This window comes from Apium graveolens, chromosome 4, assembly GCF_009905375.1.
Source record: "Apium graveolens cultivar Ventura chromosome 4, ASM990537v1, whole genome shotgun sequence".
Classification (NCBI taxonomy): Eukaryota; Viridiplantae; Streptophyta; class Magnoliopsida; order Apiales; family Apiaceae; genus Apium; species Apium graveolens.
In genome coordinates this window covers 184,110,829-184,135,542 of record NC_133650.1, presented here as the reverse complement: position 1 = coordinate 184,135,542, position 24,714 = coordinate 184,110,829, and positions in this window count along the sequence as shown.

Genomic DNA, 24,714 nt, shown 5'->3' with positions numbered 1-24,714 from the left:
ATATTGAGAGAAAGGATGATTCTGTCAACAACAGATTTCTATCTGTAAGAAAGGGTTATTAAGTGACGCCTCTTGACAATGCTCCACCCTATCTGGGAATCATCTGATTATCGATTATTGATTTGAAATATTTAATTTAAAAGGAAGAATCTCTTTATAATATGATTATGATTGTAACGTAATATAATCCCTCTAAAATTAAATAATATCAAGTAGTAATTGGCCAATGACACAACGGGCTTGTGTCGGTCAAAGCCTTCCAACATGGTAGAAAGTAGTTCTTATTTTTGAATCATTGTCGTTTCGTGCTACAGCCGAGGGCTTTGATTTCGAAATAAGAAATACTTGTCTATTACATAGAGATGTGTACATTGAATTAGAATCTAAAGGTCGGTACGTGCCACAGCCGTGGGCCGTTGGAGATTGATTCAATTATACGAAATGTTGGGTTAGACTTGACTTAGAATATTGAGTTTGTCGTGCCACAGCCGTGACTCAATTATTCAAGAGGCTAAACTTATATTAAGGAATAACATAAGATGTAATTGACAAGAGTTGTCTGCCTATTGAACATCACATGACGTTTCGTGCCACAACCAAGGTTGTGTGATGGAATGTAGGATCCCTATTCCCACTAGCATTATGAATGCTTAATTTTCACTTAGGGGGTTGAAAAAATTAGATAAACTAGTGGGAGACACTTATGAATAAAGACCCGATTCATATAGTGTTTTGAAATGAAATTGAATATTTGCTAAGTGTTGTTATGTATTTATCATTTACAGATTTACTATATTTGTCATGTCTTCTGCACTATCACTCCGGAGCATACTAGATGCTCACAAGTTGACTGGTCCTAATTTAGCTGTTTGTTTTCACTGTAACTAGTTGGGGCACTGGAAGAGGAACTACAAGGTTTACCTTGCAGAATTGAAGAAGAAGAAGGGTAGTAAGACTACCGCTTCTGATTCAGGCATGTTCATGATCGAAGTTAATATGTCACTAGGTCAAATTTCTACTTGGGTATTAGATACCGCCTGTGGTTCTCATATTTGCAATTCATTGCAAGGACTAAATGGAATTAGGACTCTTGAAAAAGATGAGGTGATTCTACGTATGGGCAATGGAGCAAGGGTTGCGGCCATATCTATAGGATCATTTAGTTTACATATGCCTACGGGCAAGACTATTATTTTGAATAATTGTTATTACGTTCCCTCTATTGTGAGGAATATTGTTTCTATTCCTATGTTGGATGTGGATGGTTTTTCATTTATTATTAAGAATAATGAATGTTCTATCCTTAGAGATAATGTTCTTTTTGGACGTGGCATCTTAAATAATGGTCTGTAAGTATGTGACGTAGAGCATGATTTACTTCAGATTGAACAAACTAATAAAAGAAAACGAGATGATGAAAATCTGACCTATTTATGGCACTGTAGGCTAGGTCATATTAGTGAAAATAGACTGCGGATATTGCATAAGGAAGGGTTACTTGACCCCTTTGATTTTGAATCATATCCTACATGCAAGTCTTGTCTATTGGGTAAAATGACCAAATCTCCATTTAGTGGACATGGAGAGAGGGCTGCAGATTTGCTAGGATTGGTACACACAGATGTATGTGGACCAATGTCTACGCAAACCATGGGTGGATTTTCGTACTTCATTACTTTCATAGATGATAGATCTAGATTCGGATATGTGTATTTGATGAAACACAAGTCTAAAGCCTTTGAAAAGTTCAAAGAATATAAACATGAAGTGGAGAAACAAACCAAACACAGTATTCTAACTCTTCGATCAGATCGAGGTGGTGAATACTTGAATGGAGAGTTTCTAGATTATCTCAAAGAAAATGGTATAGTCTCCCAGTGGACTCCTCCATATACTCCACAGTTAAATGGGGTATCTGAAAGGAGAAATCGAACTTTGTTAGACATGGTTCGGTCCATGATGAGCTATGCGAATCTTCCAGTATTCCTATGGGATTATGCATTGGAAACCTCAGCATATTTACTGAATAATGTGCCTTCCAAATCTATTCCTCAAACTCCTTATGAGATATGGAAAAAAAGGAAACCGAGTCTTAAACACGTTAAGATTTGGGGATGTCCAGCTTATGTCAAAAGGTTGACCCATATAAGCTGGAATCTCGATCCGTAAAATGTAATTTTGTGGGATATCCTAAAGAGACTTTGGGGTATTACTTTTACACCGATCATCGGGTGTTTGTCTCCAGACATGCTACCTTATTGGAAAAGGAGTTTATCCTTGAAGGAAACAGTGGGAGAAAAATTGAACTTGATGAAGTTCAAGAAGCACAAACTACTACGGATCAAGTGGAAACACCTGTTCAGACTGAACAACCTTCTGTGAAAAGCCCATTCGTAGGACATGGAGAGTGTCTCGCCAACCTGAGAGGTATTATGGCCTTGTCATTAAGAATGACAATGAGTTGTCAATCATTGATGATGACGACCCTGTGACCTATAATGAGGCTATAAGTAGTGTTGACTCAGAGAAATGGGATAATGCCATGAAATCCAAAATGGAATCTATGTATACCAACCAAGTATGGACTCTGGTTGAGGCGAATGAAGGTGTTAAGCCTATTGGGTGCAAGTGGGTATACAAAAGAAAGATTGGAGCAGATGGCCATGTAGAGACCTATAAGGCCAGGCTCGTGGCAAAAGGATTCAAACAAAGGCAAGGGATTGACTTTGATGAAACTTTTTCACCTATAGCCCTGTTAAAATCAATTCGGATTTTGCTTGCGATTGCTGCTTACTACGACTATGAGATCTGGCAAATGGACGTGAAAATGGCCTTCCTCAATGGGGAACTTGAGGAGGAAGTGTATATGACACAGCCAGAGGGTTTTCTTTCCAAGGGAAATGAACACCTAGTGTGTAAGCTGCTGCGAACCATATATGGTTTAAGGCAAACTTCTCGTAGATGGAACATCCATTTTGATGAGACAATCAAAGAGTTTGGGTTTATCAAAAACATAGATGAACCATGTGTCTACAAGAAGGTTAGTGGGAGTGCGGTAACATTTCTTGTATTATATGTGGAAGGCATACTTCTTATAGGAAATGATATACCGATGCTACAATCAGTCAAAGTATGGCTATCAAAGAACTTCACCATGAAGGACTTGGGAGAAGCATCCTACATTCTCGGTATGAAGATCTATAGAGATAGATCTAGAAGAATGATAGGTCTTACCCAGGGTAAATACATCCAGAAAGTGCTTAAAAGATTTAGCATTGCAAACTCCAAAAGAGGTCTCATACCGATTAGCCATGGAGTGTCCCTTTCCGAAAAAATGTCTCCTAAGACACCTGAGGAAAGAGAGTGTATGAGTAAGATTCCTTATGCTTCAGCAATAGGATCTATCATGTACGCGATGTTGTGTACAAGGCCTGATGTTGCTTATTCAATTAGTGTGACGAGAAGATATCAGTCCAATCCAGGTGAAGACCACTGGAAAGCAGTGAAAAACATCCTTAAGTACTTGCGAAGGACTCAGGACATTTTTCTTGTTTTTGGTGGTGAATCTGAGTTGAAATAGAGGAGATGTCAACATCGAGAGAGTTGACACACATAACAACGTAGCAGACCCACTCAGAAAGCCACTTTCTCAAAGTCACTTTGATCGTCATAAAGACAAGATGGGTATTAGATACCAGAGTGATTGGCTTTAGTACAAGTGGGAGATTGAAAGAGATATGTCCTAAGTCCAATCATGTATGAGGATTTAGGAATAACTTTTATGTAATCTGTTTTGATTTCATTGATATTAATAAAAGACTTTTTTTGTTTTTATTGCGGGCTCTATCTATTTAAATGTTTAAATAAGATATACCATAGTTTAGAGTAAAGCTTTTTATGGATTGTGATGAGATCATAATAATGAGATCTAAAAGATGATAACTCTAAACTTAAATAGTTCCTGGTCATAGGATTACTATTTGTTAATTAATAATCCGCAAAGATCGGTACATACTATGCTTGCTTCATTATGAAGGATGTCTGTTCTCATAGACATTTGTGTGGTAACACTATAGCTAGTATGTAGGTGCTTATTATAGAATAAGTTCACTGAAGATGACTCACACAGCTGAACAACTGATGGAGTTCACTCACATGTCAGCAGTTGTTCACATAGTGATAGTTGTACAAGTATCCTTAGACTTGAGGTCATCATAGTCATCTTGTGTACACTGAACTATGCTTTGGTTTAGTTCTTAGTCTCAAGGGACAATTATAAGGGCTCTACTAGGTATAGGAATTTGTACACGAAGATAGTGTATGATTAATAAAGGATCTACCCCTTTTAGTGTAGGAAGAGAATGTTCAATGCTGATCAAGTTATGTTAGTTCAGGAATCTCTGGCCAGAGTGAAGAAATTAGAAAGGAGTTTCTAATTTACATTAAATAGAACTAAGCATAGTGAATGAGAAAGCAAGTGATTAAATAAGATAGGCTTGACACAAGTTCCATGCCTTGTATTTAATCGTGACATTGCAGGGTAGAAGGAATTGATTGTACGGTAACTACTCACTGAATAGGTTCTTCGTATTCTAAGCAGTGAATTCGTATTATCCGGATAGTCGCGATATGCTGAGAAGTATCCCTCACGATGTAGAATAAATATGATTAATTAATTAATCATATTTAATGAATTAGAGAATTTATATAAATAATGATAAAATAGTTTTATTATTATTTATTTCTACTACCGGCTTAATATTGAACCTACAGGGTCACACCATAAAAGAGAATGATTTAATGGTGGAGAAATTAATTAATAATGGCTAATAATTATTTATTTATGAAATAAATAATTAATTGGCAAATTTAATAATTGATTAAATGAGATTTAATTGATTATAAATTAATTAAGAAAAAGTTCTTAATATTATTAATTAAGAATTTAATTTTTGGAAATTAAATCAAGTGAGAGAATTATTTCTAAAGTGTTTAGAAAAAGGATTAATAATTAAAAGGTGTTTTAATTATTAGTGAGAATAATAAAGGGTTAATAATAATAATATTTTATGGGAAAATTTTCAGCTGAAAATTTTGCCTGTAAATATACTATTATAGACCCTATTTTTGCCTCAACCAAAAAGATTTACAAAACCCTAATTCTCTCCATCTCCTCCTCCTTCATTACATCGTTTTCTTGGTGGATACCGTACTTGAGGAGCAGCTGCTAAGGATCTCCGTTCATCGTTTTTGGATCGCCATTAAAGATCTCCATATTTCCATTAACGTAAAGCTTCTTAAGGTAAACATACTGAACTACGAATTAAATATTATTTTTCGCATGGATCCTGCGGAGGGTTTCGGTTTTTTTTAAGATTTAAATTTACGTTTTTGCTGCGTTTATGTGCCAAAAACCCTTCACCTCATCCATGAACTCTAGCTGTGGAAACTAGTATACCCCGGGCACAGGGGCATAGATAGCTAGCGGTGCGGGAAATAAAACAGGCTGCTCCATGGGTGCATATACTGGTGGCTCCAACTCAGGCTCCATCAGTGGAATCTCTGGAATCTCGACTGGTGGCATAGGAATCCGGGGCTCTAAATCCTCCCACTGCGGAATATCAACTATGTCAGGAACATCGAACACCGGGAACTCTAATGGTGAAAAATCAGGTATCTCTGGCTCAAAATAGGGAAAATAATCTGCAAAATCTGGTACCTCTTGGGAGGGGGTATCTCTAGTGTTGGTCCAGGTGGCAATGGTGGAGGTGGTGGTAATGGAGGAAAGATCTGCACTGATACTGGTGCCAATACTGGTGCAACCACTGGATCTGTCTCGGTCTGCTCCGTAGACGATGACGAAGAAGCCATATAATATACATAACTATAATAACACAAGAACAATCAAATCACAATCCTAAAACTCATAACTTCTAATCACATAAACAAACAATCCTAACACTCTTACTTCTATCCTATACGATCTTCCAATCTTATCTTAATCCTAATGTTCTTGTTTTCAAGGGTCAAAACCTAAGCTCTGATGCCAACTATAACACCCTCAAAATCCGGGATATAGATTTGGGGCATTATTAATAACAACTACAAACTAAACCAGCACAAGCGGAATATAAATATAATAATTACCCCGAACTATTGCTACTCAGGATCATTTAAGGTTAAGAGTTGAAAACAAGAACAACACACTAACTTTATTACAAACCCAAATAAAAACAATATGTCTCAAGAACTCTCTTTGTTACAAAACTTTATTCTATCTACATTCTCACCACACAACTTTATTCAAACCACACAAAACCTTTATTCAACCCAACATTACTACTTAACCTGTTACACCTGATCTGATAACTCAAAGCTCTCTTCGGGGATAGGAATGAATACTTTTGGTATAAGAGGGTCCCGCTGCTTGACTCGCTTCTTGACTACGCGGGTCCTGATGGGTTTTATTTTCTACCTTAACTGTAAAACAATAGGAATAACAATAAAAGGGGATGAGCCAAAATTGCTCAACAAGCCTGTAACAATATATATATATATATAGTATAAAGAGAGAAGAACAAGTGAACTAATAAGTTGCTGGTTTGAACAACCATCTGTATCTGGATAGGATAATAATTTGCCAACACTGGCGAGTGCTAAATGAAGAAGACTGGAAACAAGAACCAACATATGCACTATAACCTACTGATCAGTCAGGATACAGTGCGGATCTATACCCAACTGCATAGACCCAACCAATATAAGGAATACTCAGGCAACTATGGCCTATTAATTAAAGGTCTGGGTAAAACCCAGCCCGTATCGTAACCATCCAGTCCAAAGCTGAGCATCCGGAACAATCAGAATGCTTTTGATGTATCCCAACATCAGGATATATCGAAGTATATATAACAAGGGTAAAAGTATAGAAATATGAATAAAGGATTTAATAAATTGGGAGAAATCAAGAATCGAAATGAATTAGAAACAAGATTCAATAATTGTGTAACAGTGTATATGAACAAGAATTATCAAAGGTAACTGATATAGAAAAATAGGATATAATTCACTATTCTGAATTTAGAATAGGGAAAAATGTAACACCCCCAAATCCGGGGTCGGGGATCCGGGTTGTCACGAGTTCTATTTCCCTTAATAATACTTAATCTTAATAATCAACCAACTACTGCGTATTGTGACCCCACAATATACACACACACTGTAATAACCCCAATTTTTGGAATTTTTGAAACCCTTATGAATAGTGTTATGCTGAATAAGAAAACTTTTCATGCCACACTATGTAGGGGTTCTTTTATTGATCTTCTGGGATATTATTAGTACTCTATGTGGTATATAAGTGTATGTAAAGATCGTCAAAATCCAAATTTGAACCTTTTGATTTTTCCCGAGAATCCACCAGATACCGAAAGAATTGAGTATAAGGTAACATGATTGAAAGGATTTAAATTCAAGGATTATAAGAGATGATCATAAAAGGAATATAATTTATTGAGAAAGGTTAAGGGAACCCAAGTAATAAAATCCCGGGTATGATCCCTCAAACGATAAACGAAAACGAAAGTTAAGCGAACCGCATAACAGATCAGCGGTCATTAGCCAAGTAATTAGGAGTTAATCAAGGGGTTAGTGGATGATGATGTCATCACACCAATAAGAGGAAGACAAGTGTAACAAGATGACATAGGAGAGGTGACATAAGCATGACATAAGGGAAGGAGGTGTGGTTGATTAATAACCACACAATTTTTCATGGGTAAAAAGGTAATTAATCAAAAACAAAAGCTAGCAACCAAGCAAACAAATCAAAAAACACAAAACTCTTCCATTTTCAAGAAGAGCTCTCGGCTTTTCTTCTTTTTCAAAGAAGAAAATTCCAAAATTCAAGATCCAAGCCTTGTTAATTAGTGAGGTAATTATCTAAGGTTCCTTGTACATAGATATGGATGTCCTACACGTTTAAGCTTCTAATTCCTTCACAATCTCTTCCAATAAATCAAGGAAAAAGATGGTGAATAGTAACCTTCAAGAAATAACTTTGGTTTTCTTGATGTTTTTTGAAAGTTCAAGGTAGCTTAAGCATAGATCAAGGCTTCCATGGGCATTCCAAGGATCTTTCATTGATTAAAAGCTTCAAGGAAGTTATAACTCTAAATTATCTTAGCATTAAGTTGTTTGGTATAAATGATTATGATGATGGAAGGATAGGTTAAGTGTAGTAGTTGTTTTGTCATGTTGAGATCTTAGTTGTTAAGTGTTTTTGTTGATTTTGGGAGTTAAGATTAGCACTAGTTGTTCTTGATGATTCATGGTATGATTTAGGCTTGGTTTAAATGGTTTAAAGTGGTTGATGAGTGATATTGTCATATGGTTGTATTGGGATTGATTGGTGATAGTTTGGTGTTGAATTGGTTTGGTAAAATTTTGGGAAATCGCGTAAACATAGCCGTCGTAATGCCCGATTTACCGTAGACTGTTTTTGTTCTTAACATCAGAACCCTTGAACTCACTTTTAGGTTTTTACCATTGCCATTTTTAGATATTTCATGTTACGAGCTTCGTTTTGATATGTGGTACGCTTTAATCCGATGTACGGTTTAGGAGAAACGACCGTTTTAAGTAACGGCGTTTCGCGATCGAACCATTACCCCTCGCCTTACTTTGAAACATAGGTTAAAGACCTTAAAGGACTAATTGGGGTATGAAACAATTATGTTAATTGCATTAGGCAGTTGGTAAGGTACTCGCGAAAGAATCGCCTTAAAACCCTTAATGGTTAATTTATTAAAAATGGTGCAGCCGAGAGTACTCGAGCGACTTAAGTGAATCGTTAAGCGCGAAATCGCACGTTAGGACTCTAAATGGTTAAAGTCTAGTTTCTTAAGCGACCGGGGTTTAATTCCGACTTATGTTGTTGTTCATAGGTTATCGGACCCACTCTAAGCTTAAGTCTATCCGGGAGCACTCAGGCAAGTTTTCTACCCGTATAAACTGTTGTTGTGATGTATATATGTATATGCATGATCTTGTGATAAATGCATATTTATTATTAGCAAATTCTTGCGATATATTGGAGCATGTGATATGGTATATATGCATGCCTGTTTCATATTCTTGATTTATATATCTGTTGGTTCGAATGCTTATTAGTTGCATAATACCTATGCTAGAGATAAGCAGTATTTGAGTTTACCCTTAGTATAGGGGATCAAAAGGTGAACATATTTCTAAACCGGGAGTCGATGTTCCCGAGTATATTATATATATATATATTAAATATATATATATATATGTTGATATAGTTTTCAAAACTACTAATTGAATAAGGTTTATTCGATAACTTTTATTTTATTAAGTGAATATTATTCGAATATTCATTCGAGGACTTATGACTCTGTTTATTATATTTAATGAATATTATTTGAATATTCATTTGAGGATGTATGACTCCGTTTATTTTATTTAATGAATATTAATTATAATATTCATTCGAGGTATTATGACTCCGCTTATTATTTAATAATATTCTTTATTTTATCAGAGAATAACGTTTCGATAATCAAACTTATTTTCGATTATTCAAATAAAGATAGTACTTTCGTATAAGTATATCTTTTGTTATTTAATATTCATTTCAAGTATGAGTTTTAAAACTTCTACTTCGAATATTTTAATAAGGATTATCTTTATGAGAATATTATTTAAATAATAATATTAAGATATTTCTAATATATCGGGACTGATTTATTTTAATAAATCAGCAGTACTCCACACATTCTTAAAAATGTTTTCGAGTCTTCAAAATGATTTTTAAAGTTAGAGTGGACCCCAAAACTCATTTTTATATTTAAGATCTTCCTTTCAAAGGGGATTTAAATACTCGCTCAAAACCTGGGGGATCCAGCTCTGTGGTGTATTTTACATTCACAATGTGGTTGCTGTTTTGAGAAAACAAATGAATTGATTACTTACTCAACGTTCGGGAAGTAAGCCCATCTAATTGAGTCGGCATAAGCGACAGGCCGGGGTACGGTCTATCAAAGTGTAAGTGGCTGGGTGGCAGTCCATCAACGCGTAAGAGGCCGGGTGGCGGTCCAGCACAAGGTCCGTATGTGGCCAGGGTGATGACCGGTGGGGGATTCATCCATCTACTAGTAGAAAAGGTTACTTATTGGTATCTTTGCCTGATCAGCAAGATATCAGGTTTATGCCAAGGTTTTCTCCTTTCCAAATTTATTGGATATTGCAACTCTGTTTATAATTTTCATAACAGAGGTTTTCAAGGAGTGTATGAAATGTATGTATATAGGTGTATATATATATCGGGACTTAATGAAGTATCTCGTAACTTCATTATTTATAATGATATTTCAAAGATTGAATCTATTCAAATCTTGTCTTGCGGTCTCATCTATGTGATGAACTTTTGGAACTAATTATAACTTGAACGGTGGTAGTTCAAGTAGTATTCGGAAAAGATATAAGTATATTGGAGTATCTTGTAACTTCATCTTTTAAACTTATATCTAGTAAATGATTATCTTAAGCATGACAAAGATTTTCAGAAAAATGTTGAGACAAGGTTAGATATATGAGATCACCTTGCAACGATATTTTGATACAGTTATACACTGGAACTTTGTGGTTATTATGCATGGAAGAGGACTTCCGAAATTTTGAAAAGTATATACGTATATATACTGAATATTTTGCGACTTCATCACATTAAGATATCAAACTTGGTTCATTTCTTTTGACCAAGACTTTCATGAGTACTATGAGAAGGCTCATATATTGTTAATCGTTATACATATTATTTTGGTGGGCTTGCTGCTCACCCTTACTTTCTTCTTTCATCACACAACAACAGATAGAAAAGATGAACAGGACCAAGCTCCCGATTCGCAAGCGGTTAGAAAACATTCCGCAGTCTTCTGGAAGCGTTTATGCCGCCGTAGCTGAGGTAGGAGCTACCAATAGGCTAGGTTTTCAACTATTGATGAACCAGACTTATGTATAATATGAATTGTAATAATGGCAAGGAATATGTAAATTTATTCGGAAACCTTTTAAGGTGTAACGGTTTATAATTGTGGAATATAAGGACTTGTGTTATTTTTTAGTATTCATCTCTGAGACTATAACTTGTGGTGTGTGTGTGTATATTTTGGGGTCACAGTACAAAGTAGTTGATCATTTAATAAGATTGGGTGTTATTAAGGGAAATGGAACTCGTGACAACCCGGATCCCCGACCCCGGATTTGGGAGTGTTACGGAAGTGGTATCAGAGCCAAGCGTTATAAACCTCAGAGATGATGTGACGTTAAGATAACAAGTTCATTAAGATAATAAGAACTCTTGCCAAGTTCATAGTCGGGCTACCTAACGTAGTACTGACAGTTAAAACCCTTATGGGAACCCTTATAAATATCGTGATAAGAGCGTAGTTCGTTATCATATATGGTAGCGGGACTCCGAACCCTGAGGTTGAGAAGCAACAACGCGATGATGTTTTATTAGTTATTGGAGATCAGAGTGTGGATCCGATAGAGCGTCCTAACACGGGCCCAGATGATGTTCCTATTGAGGATGTAGCGGTTGAGGATGTTGTCCTAGAAGGGATTATCGCTGAGAAGGATCTCGTGGATGATCCTAACAAGAATGAATAAAGGACCATTGAGGAATTAATGACCATGGTTAGGGAAACTACCAGAGGTAGGATTGGCCGGTCACTACCGGAGGTTCGTTCAAGTTTGTAAAGATAGTAGCCCCTTTAACGCGGCTTACTCATAAGACTGAGAAGTTCGAATGGACAGAGAAATGCGAGAACAGTTTTCAAGAACTGAAGCAAAGGTTGGTGACGGCTCCTATGTTGGCGTTGCCGGATGGAAAAGGAGATTTTGTGATTTGTAGTGACACTTCACATAAGGAATTAAGGTGCTTCTTATACAGCACAACAAGGTAATCGCGTACGCGTCAAGACAATTAAGGGAATATAAAATTCGATATCCCCACCCATGAGCTTGGGCTCGTGGCAATAGTTTTGCCCTAAATATTAATGGCACTACTTGTATGGAGAGAAGTGCGAGATTTACACAAGCCATAAGTGCTCTAGTGCATTTTCACGCAGAAAGAGCTCAACTTACGGCAGATGAGGCGGTTAGAGCTAATCAAGAATTATGATTGGGAGATTCTTTATCATTCGGGGAAAGCCCATGTGGTGGCTGATGCCCTTAGTAAAAAGGAGAGACTCAAGATAATAATGTCTTTGGGAGAGTTTGTAAGAGATTTTGAGAAAATGGAAATAAAAGTGAAGGTAACCGGAGCCGGTACCGAAAAGCTGTTTGAGATTGCAATACAGACCGAATTATTGGAAAAGAACATATTATGCCAGAAAAAGTGATGAATGAAGGCAGAGAGCCAACAAATAGATATGAGATTAATACCGAGAAAGATGATAAGGGAATAATGAGGTATTCCTATAGAATTTGGGTTCCAAATGTTCAAGAGCTTAAAGATGAAATCTTAGATGAAAGCTAGTTTGAGAAATAAGATTTAGAGCAAACCCTGAACGTGATAGTCAGGGAGGTCGCCATCAAGATAGAAGGAACCCATAACATAATGGACTGGAAAATGAGGATTTTAACGTATACGATAACCCCAAGTATGGGAGAAGGATGAAACATTTCATACTAAGGAAATAGAAAGTCGAGTAAGGAAAGGAGACCCGAGACGGTACTCCTATACGGAAATTCATGGACATGTCTAAAAAGAACTTAGACTATTATCCCCAACCACCACCTTGAGGAAACAATGCGGTAGGAAATTCTTTCATGACCTTTAAGTCGCTAAGCTCTCAGAGTTCCAAGGAACAGGTTGACCCAGTCGAGGCAAGAGCCTGGTTAAAGGAAATACAGGAATCATTTGAGATTCTAAATGATTGACGAATCACAAAAGACTATTTTTGTCACTTACCCTCCTAAGAGAGAGACCACCCACTGGTGAAAGACCAAGAAAGGCACGGAGCCAGAGGTCATAATAAATTGATTAAAGTTCAGACAATTGTTTTCGGGAAAGTACTTCCCATGGTTATGGAGGTAGTGTAAAAGCTTTAGAGCCAGAACAAAAGCGGACGAGTATGATGAATTATGAACCTAAGTTGTAAAAGTTATCAAGATTCGTTCTGAGGACACGAATCCAGAATGACGGGATGTTTGAAATCAATGCTTATGTTGTGTTGGTTCATGAAATAATGATAAGAGAAAGGAAAATAAAAAGGAATTGAAGTGGAAAGGAATATAAAGGCAATAGAGTTTGAGGAATGATAAAGGAGTTGGGTATGAGGAAACCCTAAAGACTCGTAGCAATAGAAATAGAGAAGTATGTAATCGTCAGGATGAGGGTGATTCACCATGAGTTAAATTGCTGGTTGAAGGCATAAGAGATACATATATTGTACCTCCTTTAAGTTGGGAGGAATCAAGGAAACCTTGAGATAGTTCAAAGGATAAATAATGAGACGCGGATAGACTGAGGAGGCAAGGAAGTAAGAAATTAGGAAAAGTGGATGAAGGAAGTGACATTCGAGAATGTGAAGTGTAAGACCGGTGGCTTGATACCCAGAAAGGGAGACGCCAGGTATGAAATATATCCCAGCATCTAGGTGACTGTTGAGATAAACAACAAAAGTAAATAAGGAATTATTAAGAAGAAGTTCACGTTGAACACGACCAATATCTTCCAGAACATCCTTGTTATCGTTACCAAATTAGGCAAGAAAAGCGGATAACCGTTGTTATCTTTTGGAGGCCATATTAATTGACCTCATTTTGAATACAGATGTTATTGTGAAATTAGGCATATACTATCGAGGTGGAAATGATTGAATAAGACACCCTTATCAGGAATATATGACTTGATTTATCCATGGAAGGATGCATATACCTTTTTAAAGGTGGAATTAAGGATAGAACATCGGTAACTTAAAATGAATCCTAGGGGAATGCATAAAGGTTGGCATTTCACCCTTAATAGGGATAGTATGAGTTTTGACAGTATGAATTGGAAAGGATTAAGGTAACAACAACCTTTAAAGAATCAGTGGAGAAATTTTTTAAAAGTATATAGACAATGATTCTAGTATTAGTATATGGTATTTTGATATGCCCCGTATCTAGGGAATACAGGAGGAACGATTCAAGGATAACCTTAGAGGTTTTACAAGGAGAAAGGTAATATTCAAAATTCTCAAGAATAAAAATGTTGATAAAGGAAATATGACGTAATTATAATAATGCCAAGTGGGGCACGTGTTAAACCCCGAGAAAGTATGGATCGAACCAGTAAAGGTCGAAATTGTTCAGGGCAATTAGGGCCTAAGATTAAAGATGTTTTAAGTATGATTGAGAGTCAGTCGTGACAGTGATTAACCTCTAAAGACTGAGGCAATAACTTATGGAAAAATGGTGATATTGTTTTTTTACTCATCAGATTTTAAGGAAAACATCTTCACATAAGCAGTGATTGAAATGAGGTAGAAAATTTATTTGGAGGTGGTTAAAATGACATTGACTGTAAGGAAATTTTACTATCAGGAAAGTCCAAAGAGGTGGCCGACACTTTAAAGGTAAGAGGATAATTATAGGCGCTTATGCCAAAGGAATACAGTGATGATGGTTAAAGCTGTGAAGGTTGTATTATTGTTTGGAAGATTGACATTCCTTCTGATGACTGTGTAATACCCAACTGTAATAGTAGTTGGTAAAGGTTTAATTCGTGTAATCGCCATGAGCGGGCTATCTATCTCAGAAGGTACTATCTTGAGATAAGCCAGGACCATGTTTCAAAAAGGACTAGACGAACCTTCGAGTTAAGTCTTCTATTGAAGGTATATGATTAAGAATGGGATTAACCTGCTATCGTTGCTTTGATTGAAACTCTTCTGCAATTTTATCTGCTTCATGTCATGTATGTACATCAGGATCTAGAGTGTTCTTCATGAATCATAAATGGTAATTATGTTACCTCCTTAGGAGAATTCTATACGAGATGTATGGAGTCCGTATAGTTAGCTATTAAGATTTCATGGAAAGTGAATTATGACAGTAGGTCAGTGGTGGACCATAGTGATGCAACAATGATTTTGCGAGTAATGAGTCGATTACAACCATGAGAGTTGTATTGGAATGGATGTTGAGATTGAGTACCACTAATCGGGTCGTGGTGGTGTATAAGTTATCATTGATAGACTAATTAAGTAGATTATCTACCTATTGAATATTTATTCCCTCTAATGAAAAGAGAGTCGTATTACTATACGAGGAAGGTTGCGATGCAAGCATAGAATTCTAGTAACGATGATGTCTAGAATGAGATCCCAGATTCAATTTTCGATATCGAGGGAGTTTCAAAGGTGATTGTGTATAAGCTCGAGGAAGAGCATGGGTCCATAGAATGATGGACGGAATAGCAAAAATATTTAGGCATGTGAAATGCGATGCGATAATACTTGATATATATACATATATGTTTTGTTCTCCTATGACAAACCTCTATAGTTCAGAGGTAGGTTCCAAGCCAGATGTTTTGTGGCAGTATATTTTTTTTTCATATACACAATTCTCTTCAATTCGTTCTTTTCTTTTCTTTTCATTTTGTATAAGCTGAGAAAAACAACCCTTCCAGAAGGGGAGGTATTGCCGAATGACTATCTATCTGTGTGATAGAAGCCGAGTAGGATACCAGCTATTGTTTAATTGCTTGTCAAGTACTAAAGGCTGGCCACCTTCTGTACTAACTATGCGATATAACAAGTGTTCATGATCATAGTGATCTCTCAACAAATTCCTTTACTTCTATATGATTGATCAAACTTTGGGAAATAGAAACAACTGAAAAAGGAGTAGTAAAGTTGTGGTGGTATTCGGAATGGAAACACATTCGTGATACTAAGGTTGACGTGGTTATTAAAAGGTTATAGAACGCTAACGAGCAAAAGTATAACCAGAATAATATTAGGAATGGAAGGTAGTAGCGATTACGAACTGGAAAAGAATGGGTATTGAGAAACAAAAGCTCTAATGCTAAAAGCTATAATGAGAGTCTGTGCAATAGACTTGAAAGAAATTGGAATGATCACTTAACAAGGATTGAGTTTTCTTACGACAATAGATCATATGTCATTATCGAGATGTCGCCTTATGAGATCCTTGAGGGAAGACAATGTCGATCTCCCTTATGTTAGGATGAAGTTGTAGAGCGCAAGATGCTCGGACCCGCATTAGTCCAAAGGACCAAGATATAATAGATCTAATCAGAGGACGGCTGGTAGTAGCCCAAGATGGACATAAGAAGTATGTTGATTTGACACGAAAGGACAAAGAATAGGAAGTAGGGGACCTAGTGTTTTTAAAGGTATCCCCTTGGAAACCCTTGGAAATGATTGATGAGATTTGGAAAGAAAGGAAAGCTAAGTCCACAATTTGTCGGACCCTTGGATATACTAAAACATATTGGGAAGTTAGCATACGAGCTAGCCCTACCCCCGAACCTGTAGCAAGTTCATAACGTGTTCCACGTATCAATGTTAAGGAAGTGTAATTCGGATGCCAGATAAATAGGGGCATATGAGCGCATAGGCATGCAACCAGACGTAACCTATATGGAGCAACCATAAAGGGTTATAGATCGAAAAGGAACAAGTGCTTAGGAGAAGGGTTATCAAACTAGGCAGAGTTTGGTGGTAGGACCACAATGTGGGAAAATTTACTCGAGAGTTGGAAAGTGCAATGCTAAGAGAGTATCCCTTTTCATTTTCTATCTGATTCCGGGACGGAATCCTTTTAAGGAGGGGAGACTGTAATAACCCCAATTTTTGGAATTTTTGAAACCCTTATGAATAGTGTTATGCTGAATAAGAAAACTTTTCATGCCACACTATGTAGGGGTTCTTTTATTGATCTTTTGGGATATTATTAGTACTCTATGTGGTATATAAGTGTATTTAAAGATCATCAGAATCCAAATTTGAACCTTTTGATTTTTCCCGAGAATCCACCAGATACCGAAAGAATTGAGTATAAGGTAACATGATTGAAATGATTTAAATTCAAGGATTATAAGAGAGGATCATAAAAGGAATATAATGTATTGATAAAGGTTAAGGGAACCCAAGTAATAAAATCCCGGGTATGATCCCTCAAACGATAAACGAAAACGAAAGTTAAGCGAACCGCATAACAGATCAGCGGTCATTAGCCAAGTAATTAGGAGTTAATCAAGGGGTTAGTGGATGATGATGTCATCACACCAACAAGAGGAAGACAAGTGTAACAAGATGACATAGGAGAGGTGATATAAGCATGACATAAGGGAAGGAGGTGTGGTTGATTATTAACCACACAATTTTTCATGGGTAAAAAGGTAATTAATCAAAAACAAAAGCTAGCAACCAAGCAAACAAATCAAAAAACACAAAATTCTTCCATTTTCAAGAAGAGCTCTCGGCTTTTCTTCTTTTTCAAAGAAGAAAATTCCAAAATTCAAGATCCAAGCCTTGTTAATTAGTGAGGTAATTATCTAAGGTTCCTTGTACATAGATATGGATGTCCAATAAGTTTAAGCTTCTAATTCCTTCACAATCTCTTCCAATAAATCAAGGAAGAAGATGGTGAATAGTAACCTTCAAGAAATAACTTTGGTTTTCTTGATGTTTTTTGAAAGTTCAAGGTAGCTTAAGCATAGATCAAGGCTTCCATGGGCATTCCAAGGATCTTTCATTGATTAAAAGCTTTAAGGAAGGTATAACTCTAAATTATCTTAGCATTAAGTTGTTTGGTATAAATGATTATGATGATGGAAGGATAGGTTAAGTGTAGTAGTTGTTTTGTCATGTTGAGATCTTAGTTGTTAAGTGTTTTTGTTGATTTTGGGAGTTAAGATTATCACTAGTTGTTCTTGATGATTCATGGTATGATTTAGGCTTGGTTTAAATGGTTTAAAGTGGTTGATGAGTGATATTGTCATATGGTTGTATTGGGATTGATTGGTGATAGTTTGGTGTTGAATTGGTTTGGTAAAATATTGGGAAATCGCGTAAACATAGCCGTCGTAATGCCCGATTTACCGTAGACTGTTTTTGTTCTTACCATCAGAACCCTTGAACTCACTGTTAGGTTTTTACCATTGCCATGTTTAGATATTTCATGTTACGAGCTTCGTTTTGATATGTGGTACGCTTTAATCCGATGTACGGTTTAGGAGAAACGACCGTTTTAAGTAACGGCGTTTCGTGACCGAACCATTACCCCTCGCCTTACTTTGAAACATAGGTTAAAGACCTTAAAGGACTAATTGGGGTATGAAACAATTATTTTATGTGGATTAGGCAGTTGGTAAGGTGTATATATATATCGGGACTTAATGAAGTATCTCGTAACTTCATTATTTATAATGATATTTCAAAGATTGAATCTATTCAAATCTTGTCTTGTAGTCTCATCTATGTGATGAACTTTTGAAACTAATTATAACTTGAACGGTGGTAGTTCAAGTAGTATTTGGAAAAGATATAAGTATATTGGAGTATCTTGTAACTTCATCTTTTAAACTTATATCTAGTAAATGATTATCTTATGCATGACAAAGATTTTCAGAAAAACGTTGAGACAAGGTTAGATATATGAGATCACCTTGCAACGATATTTTGATACAGTTATACACTGGAACTCTGTGTGTATTATGCATGGAAGAGGACTTCCAATATTTTCTATCTTGTGTGTAATATGAATTGTAATAATGGCAAGGAATATGTAAATTTATTCGGAAACCCTTTTTAAGGTGAAATGGTTTATAATGGTTTATTCCACAATTATAAACCATTTCACCTTAAAAAGTTGAAAGTTGAAAGCCTAGCCTATTGGTAGATCCTACCTCAGCTACGGCGGCATCAACGCTTCCAGAAGACTGCGGAATGTTTTCTAACCGCTTGCGAATCGGGAGCTTGGTCCTGTTCATCTTTTCTATCTGTTGTTGTGTGATGAAAGAAGAAAGCAAGGGTGAGCAGCAAGCCCACCAAAATAATATATATTATAATTAATAATATATGAGCATTCTCATAGTACTCATGAAAGTCTTGGTCAAGAAGAAATGAACCAAGTTTGTTATTTTAATGCGACGAAGTCGCAAAATATTCAGTATATATATACATATATACTTCTCAAATCTTTGAAATCCTCTGACATGTATAATATACAAAGAGTTCCAGTTTATAACTGTATAAAATATCGTTGCAAGGTGATCTCATATATCTAACCTTGTCTCAACGTTTTTCTGAAAATCTTTGTCATGCATAAGATAATCATTTACTAGATATAAGTTGAAAGATGAAGTTAAAAGATACTCCCATATACTTATATCTTTTCTGAATACTACTTGAACTACCACCGTTCAAGTTATAATTAGTTTCAAAAGTTCATCACATAGATGAGACTACAAGACAAGATTTGAATAGATTCAATCTTTATAATATCATTCAAAAGAAATGAAGTTACGAGATACTTCATTAAGTCACGATATATATATTCATATATATCTCTCATACATTTCCTGAAAACCTCTGTCATGTAAAGTATGAACAGAGTTGTAATATCCAATGAATTTGGAAAGAAAAGAATTTTGGCATAAACCTGATATCTTGATGATCAAGCAAAGATACCAATAAGTAACCTTTTTTACTGTAGATGGATGAATTCCTCGCCGGTCATCACCCTGGATGCATTTGGACCTCGCGCTAGACCGTTACCCGGCCACTCACGCGTGGATAGACTGTCACCCAACCTCTTACACCTTCATAGATCGTACCCCGGTCTGTCGCTTATGCCGACTCAATCAGATGGACTTACTTCCCGAACATTGGGCAAGTAATCAAATTGTTGTCTGAAAATAGCAACCACGTTGCGAATATAAACTACACCACAGAGCCAGATCCCTCAGGTTTTGAGCGAGTATTTAAATCCCCTTGAAATGAAGATCTTAAATATAAAAATGAGTTTTGGGATCCGCTCTAACTTTTAAAATCATTTTGAAGACTCGAAAACATTTTTAAGAATGTTTGGAGTAATGTTGATTTAATGAAATAAATCAGTCCCGATATATTAGAAAATATCTGAATATTATTATTTAAATAATATTCCCATAAGGATAATCCTTATAAAAATAATTGAAGTAAAAGTTTTAAACTTATGCTTAAAATGAATAATAAATAACCAAAGATATACTTATACGAAAGTATGATCTTTATTTGAATAATCGAAAATAACTTTGATTATCGAAACATTATTCTTTAATAAAATAAAGAATATTATTTAATAAAATAAGCAGAGTCATAAGTCCTCGAATGAATATTCAAAATAATGTTCATTAAATAGAATAAACAGAGTCGTAAGTCCTCGAATGAATATTCAAAATAATATTCATTAAATAGAATAAACAGAGTCGTAAGTCCTCAAATGAATATTCAAAATAATATTTATTAAATAGAATAAACAGAGTAGTAAGTCCTCGAATGAATATTCAAAATAATATTCATTAAATAAAGTAAACGGAGTCATAAGTCCTCGAATGAATATTTAAAATAATATTCATTAAATAAAGTAAAGTTATCGAATAAACCTTATTTGATTAATAGTTTTGAAAACTATATCAATATATATATATATATATTATACTCGGGAACATCGACTCCCGGTTTAGAAAAATGTTCACCTTTGGGTCCCCTATACTAAGGGTATACGCAACTACTGCTTATCTCTAGCATAGGTATTATGCAACTTATAAGCAATTGAATCAACCATTAGATATCAAGATTATGAAACAGACATGCATATATACCATATCAGCATGCTCCAATATATCGCAAGATTTGCTAATAACATTCATGCACTTATCATAAGATAATGCATATACATATATACATCACAACAACAGTATAACGGGTAGAAAACTTGCCTGAGTGCTCCCGGAGTAGACGTAAGCTTAGAGTGGGTCCGGTAACCTATGAACAACAACATAAGCCGGAATTAATCCCCGGTCGCTTAAGAAACTAGACTTTAACCAATTAGACCCCAAATGTTTGCTTTTGCGCTTAACGATTCACTTACGTCGCTCGAGTATCCTCGGCTCCACCATTTTTAATAAATTAACCATTAAGAATTTTAAAACGATTCTTTTGTGAGTACCTTACCAACTGTCTAATCCACTTAACATAATTGTTTCATACCCCAATTAGTCATTTAAGGTCCTTAACCAAGGTTTCAAACTAAGGCGAGGGGTAATGGTTCGGTCGCGAAACACCGTTACTTAAAACGGTCGTTTCTCCTAAACCGTACATCGGATTCAAACGAACCACATATCAAAACGAAGCTCATAACATGAACTATATAATCATGGCAGTGGTAAAAACCTAATAGTGAGTTCCCGGGTCCTGCTGTTAAGAATAAAAACAGTCTAAGGTAAATCGGGCATTACGACGGCTATGTTTACGCGATTTCCCAAAATTTTACCAAACTAATTCAACACCAAACCATCACCAATCAATCCCAATACAACCATATGACAATATCACTCATCAACCACTTTAAACCATTTAAACCAAGCCCAAATCATACCATGAATCATCAAGAACAACTAGTGCTACTCTTAACTCCCAAAATCAACAAAAACACTTAACAACTAAGATATCAACATGACAAAACAACTACTACACTTAATCTATCATTCCATCATCATAATCATTTATACCAAACAACTTAATGCTAAGATAATTTAGAGTTATACCTTCCTTGAAGCTTTTAATCAATGAAAGATCCTTGGAAAGCCCATGGAAGCCTTGATCTATGCTTAAGCTACCTTGAACTTTCATAAAAATCAAGAAAACTAAAGTTATTTCTTGAAGGTTACTATTCACCATCTTCTTCCTTGATTTATTGGAAGAGATTTACAAAGAATTAGAAGCTTAAACTCCTAGGATATGGTTATCTAATCACATGGAAGCTTGCATAATTACCTTTGAATTTATTATGGAGTGGAGCTTGGACTTGATCTTTTCTTCTTTTACTTTCAAGAAGAAGCTGAGAGCTTCATGTTCTTGAACAAGAAGTTTATTTGCTATTTTGTGAAATGAATTAGTTGGTTTATTTTCTTTATGGCTTGGCTACTTTTTGGTTTTTACCATGGTAATTTTTGCTTGGCCAAGAATCATCCAACAAAACAATTTCACTTGTCATGCTTATGTCACCATGGTTGTGTCATCTATTTAACACTTGTCTTCCTCTTGTTGGTGAGATGATATCACTCTCCACTAACCCTTTCATTAACTCCTAATTACTTGGCTAATGACCGCTGATCTGTTATGCGGTTCGCTTAACTTCCGTTTTCGTTTATCGTTTGAGGGATCATACCCGGGATCTTATTACTTGGGTTCCCCTAAACCTTTCTCAATATATTATATTCCTTTTATGATCCTCTTTTATAATTCTTGAATTTAAATCCTTTTTATCCTGTTCCCTTATACTTAATTCTTTCGGTATCTGGTGGATTTTCGGGAAAAATCAAAGTGTTCGAATTTGGATTCTGACGATCTTTACATACACTTATATCCCATATAAAGTACTAATAAGATCTCAGAATAACAATAGAAGAACCCCTACATAGTGTGGCATGAAAAGTTTTCTTATTCAGTATAATCAGCAAAATCACTATTCATAAGGGTTTCAAAAAAATTTCAAAAATTGGGGTTATTACAGTCTCCCCTCCTTAAAAGGATTCCGTCCCGGAATCAGATAGAAAATGAATAGGGATACTTTCTTAGCATTGCACTTTCTAACTCTCAAGTAAATTTTCCCACATTGTGGTTCTTCCATCAAACTCTGAATAGTTTGATAACCCTTCTCCTAAGCACTTGTTCCTTTTTTTTTCAATCTATAACCCTTCTTGGTTGCTCCATATAGGTTACGTCTGGTTGCATGTCTATGCGCTCCTATGCCCCTATTTATCTGGCATTCGAATTACACTTCCTTAACATTGATACATGGAACACGTTATGAACTTGCTACATGTTCAGGGGTAGGGCTAGCTCATATGCTAACCTCCCAATATGTCTTAATACCTCAAAGGGTCCAATAATTCGTGGGCTTAGCTTCCCTTTCTTTCCGAACCTCATTCATCCTTTCCAAGGGAATACCTATAACAACACTAGGTCCCCTACTTCCTATTCCTTATCCTTTCGTGTCAAATCAACATACTTCGTGTTCCCATCTTGGGCTACTACCAGTCGTCCTCTGATTAAATCTATTATATCCTTGGTCCTTTGAACCACTGTTGGTCCGAGCATCTTGCGCTCTACAACTTCATCCTAACATAAGGGGGATCGACATTGTCTTCCCTCAAAGATCTCATAAGACGACATCTCGATACCTGACATACGATCTATTATCATGAGAAAACTCAATCCGCGTTAAGTGATCATTCCAAATTCTTTCAAGTCTATTGCACAGACTCTCATTATAGCTTTTGGCATTAGAGCTTTTGCTTCTCAATACCCATTCTTTTCCAGTTCGTAATCGCTACTACCTTCCGTTCCTACTATTATACTGGTTATACTTTTGCTCGTTAGCGTTCTATAACCTTTTAATAACCACATCAACCTTAGTATCACGAATGTGTTTCCATTCTGAATACCAGCATAACTTTACTACTCCTTTTTCAGCTCTTTCTATTTTCCAAAGCTTGATCAATCATAAAGAAGTAAAGGAATTTGTTGAGAGATCACTATGATCATGAACACTTGTTCTATTGCATAGTTAGTACAGAAGGTGGCCAGCCTTTAGTACTTGACAAGCAATTAAACAACATGTGGTATCCTACTAGGCTTCTATCACACAGATAGATAGTCATTCGGCAATACCTCCCCTTCTGGAAGGGTTGTTCTTCTCAGCTTACATGAAATGAAAAGAAGAGAAAAGAACGAACTGAAGAGAATTGTATATACGAAAAAAAAAATTATTTTCATTAAATATCTGGCTTGGAATCTACCTCTGAACTATAGAGGTTTGTCATAGGAGAATAAAACATATATGTATTTATATCAACATCAAGTATTATAGCATCGTATTGCACATGCCTAAATATTTTTGCTATTTCGTCCATCATTCTATAGACCCATGCTCTTCCTCGAGCTTATACACAATCACCTTTGAAACTCCCTCGATATCGAAAATCGAATCTGGGATCTCATTCTAGACATCATCGTTACTAGAATTCTATGCTTGCATCGCAACCTTCCTCGTATAGTAATACGACTCTCTATTGATATGAAGGAATAAATATTCAATAGGTAAATAATCGACCTAGTTTTTCTATCAAAGATAACTTATACGTCAACACGACCCGATTAGTGGTACTCAATCTCAACATCCATTCCAATACAACTCTCACGGTTGTAATCAGCTCATTACTCGCGGAATCATTGCTGCATTACTATGGTCCACCACTGACCTACTGTCGTCATTCATTTTCCATGAAATCTTAATAACTTACCGTACGGAGTCCATTCATCTCGTATAGAATTCTTCTAAGGAGTTAACATAATCACCATTCATAATTCATGAAGAACACTCCAAATTCTGACGTACTTT